Source organism: Solanum dulcamara, chromosome 6 (genome assembly GCF_947179165.1).
Source record: "Solanum dulcamara chromosome 6, daSolDulc1.2, whole genome shotgun sequence".
NCBI lineage: Eukaryota > Viridiplantae > Streptophyta > Magnoliopsida > Solanales > Solanaceae > Solanum > Solanum dulcamara.
In genome coordinates this window covers 72,328,887-72,332,283 of record NC_077242.1, presented here as the reverse complement: position 1 = coordinate 72,332,283, position 3,397 = coordinate 72,328,887, and the positions used below count along the sequence as shown (strand labels likewise).

General features: G+C 29.2%; 1 pseudogene; it reads right to left on the bottom strand.

The window, feature by feature from the left end:
- Nucleotides 1-327: 327 nt before the first annotated feature.
- LOC129892975 (uncharacterized) lies at nt 328-2,049 on the bottom strand (annotated as a pseudogene).
- Nucleotides 2,050-3,397: the final 1,348 nt, after the last annotated feature.

Below are 3,397 nucleotides of genomic sequence, written 5' to 3'. Positions count from 1 at the left end.
TTCCTCGATTGACCAGTGCATGCACTCTTGACCACTTTTTATACCCAGCATTCTCAAGATATTCTTTAACCCTCTGATCAACTTTATCCAATTTGGCCATCAATTTTTCAAAATCTTCTTTTCTATAATCCTTTGCCATTGAATAAAATAAGTCTTTTAGTGTGGTTTTGCTCCTCCTGATGTTTGTACAAAAAATTTTCAAAGATTTCATATACATGCATAATGTGGATACACAATTCTTATGCTCTTCATTATACTTTCATTTCTATCCGATACAACACACATTTTGTCACGCTCGCCAAATGCACTTTTGAATTGTTGGAAGAACTATGTCCATGAACAGTCATTTTTCATGTCCACAACACCATAAGCTAGTGGCAATAGACATCCTAATAAGAAAAACAACCAATAATAATGTATCACATTCTTAATGTTACGGGTATTAATTTAAAATTCGTTCATAATACTTCAGAAAACACATACCTGCCCCATGAAGTGTGCTTGCCGATACAAAGGTACCTTTAAAAGCCCCATCAAGATGTGCTCCGTCAACGACAACTACTGGTCTGCAGAACTTAAATCCTCTCATCAATGGTCTTAAGGCTATGAACAAATACATAAATTGATTATTTCCTGACTTGTGCGTTCTTATGTATGAATTTGGATACACACTATTTAGTATACATATGTATCTGGTAGATTTTTATATCCATCGGTAGATTTTCCTCTTACCATTTGCAATGCACGTTCTTTAGCATGCCAAGTTTGATGGTAAGAAATACAAATCCCGTAAACTTATCTAACATCATCAATTATATCATTTGGGGTGTGAATTCTTTTATGATTGACCAATTTAGGAGTTGTCAGCCCACCAACAAATCCAACGGTTGCTTGGACCTTGGTTAATTTCCTATCTCTCAATGGGCATGTATGTTCACCATTGAAGTACCTCACTTTGAATACATCTAAATTTTTTCGACAAGATGCCTTCCTACACCAACTGCAGTCTTCTGAAAAACATACCAATACACAACTACATTATATGTATCAGATATATTATAGATCAACAACGTCACACGTAAAAAAATTCAACAAACTACTGAAAATGAGGAAAAATACAATATTAATAAACAATAATTTAATAATTAAAATTGTTAATTTCAAATTAATATAGTTTGTATCGGGTAACAAATTATCCATACTGATTGATATATGTTACAGTTACTGATACATTATATATGCCATAACAATTCGAACATATAAGAATAGAAATTCATTACCATCATCATTTAAAATCAATGTATCAAAATATCTATTTATCATATTAAATAGGTCTTAACAGCATATACAATATCAACATTTATCAATTTACCAACAAAAAATTAAATTACAATGTATCATTATTTATCTATATAAAAACAATACGAATATCTTAATTGTCAGTGCGCTACTAATACTTACATACCTCTTTTTATCAGATCTCTCAACCTTGAAATTGAAATTATGCTCAACCTTGTATCTCGCCATCACAGATACAAATGTTGTTTTATCCTTATACAATTGTTTCTCCTTCATATCAGTATTGTTTGTATCTGTAATGTAATTTGTTACTTCTAATCCCGATATATAATATGAATCACCAACTCTTGCTTCAACCACAGCAAAAGTTTGAGTATCATTAACTGAACCTTCAACACAAACGGTTTCACCGAAAGTGCCATCAAACAATCATATCTCTCCAGCCATTTTATCCGATGTATCAACACAAAGTGGGTACATTGAGAAATCAGGCACATTTTTTTTCCAACTCAACATACAATTTTACTCCCATATCATTCCTAATAGTCAATGGAGATGAATTACCTTCTATTATATATCGAATTTCCATATTTTTCCTCGACATATCGATATCCAATTCAGTAGCAATGGCAATTTGAGATTCATAAAAGAGATATTTTGCCCAACAACTATTCCATCACTCTTGTATCGTTCATATTTCACATCGTTTTTTCAAAAACATGAATGTCTCAACAATATTGATATGTTCATCATGTCGCTTTAAATCGACTTTTGATTTTTTCTGTTTTGATGCGTTTTGGAGAGAACTAAGATAAAAACAATTTGAATTTTGAAATAATGTTGGAGTTCATACGAATTACAGCTTCATATGAAACTGATTGGCATGAATAGTGAAAATTAAATTATAATTAAAGTTTATTTCCTTATAAATCATAACAGAAAATGTTAAGTAATGTATCAAAACTATGTATCCGACAGTATACTATGTATCTGAATTTTTAAAAAATGAAGGAATTTTTGTAAATATTAAAAGAATAGAGATAGGATGCAATTTGTAACTTACACTATGGGATTCCTTAAATTTTTACATAATCATTTGTAGGACTGTTCTTTAAAATATATTCAACATTTGCAAAGCATTTAGATTTTAGCCATTTCTTCTTTAACAGCTTCAATCTTCCGTTCACCTAATCGTAATAGTTTGTATTTGTTGTTGGTGTGTATTCAATATTTACTTAGGTATATGATTATACATAGATTATATGTTTGTTAAACACTATTTTACTAATTAGAAATTATTTAAAATAAAGATTAGGCTTATTTTTTTTGTGGGTTTTGTTGGATTGTTATGTTGGGGTTATTTATGCAAATGTTCTCTTTTTAGGCTATCATTTAATTAGAACATTCCCCCTATCTTAATAAGTATTGCAAATCCTTGGTTAGGACTAACAAAATGATAAGACTTTCGCATGATGTTTACAAAATATAGCATATGATTTAACATTCTCATAAAAAAATTAATTTTCTCCAAAGAAATCTTTAGATCGTGATGTTGCTATCAGAATATAGTAAGATATACATCATGTGGATTAAGAAGACTCAACTATGGTAAACTCTTAATAGTCGTTAAATATTTTTCAAATAAAAAAAAATATTCTTTTTAGGATTAATTAAAAATACTAACTAAAAATGAAAGTGAGTCATAAATTAAAATAGAGAAAGTGCTATATAATTCCTCGACTAGGGTAAATTATTTTTGGCCGTATAAATAATTCCCGTTAATTTTTCAAAAAGAAGTTTATTACCTTCATATACTTGAGTTATTATGTATTATAACAATTTAAAAAAATATCAACATATCAATATAATATTTTTTTCTGTTGGTGGGTGAAGAATAAAGACAAATTCCCATGATTCCATTTATGCATGAAGATAAAGCAAAGCAAAGTATCCAATGCTGTCACATAGCCATTATTGAAACTTTCTTTTACTTAAATTCTTCACCTAAAGTTCTTTTGTTAAAAGATATTCTAAGGGGTTGTTTTGTTGCTGGTTAAGAACTGATTTATTTATGTATTAAATTTTATATTATTGTATT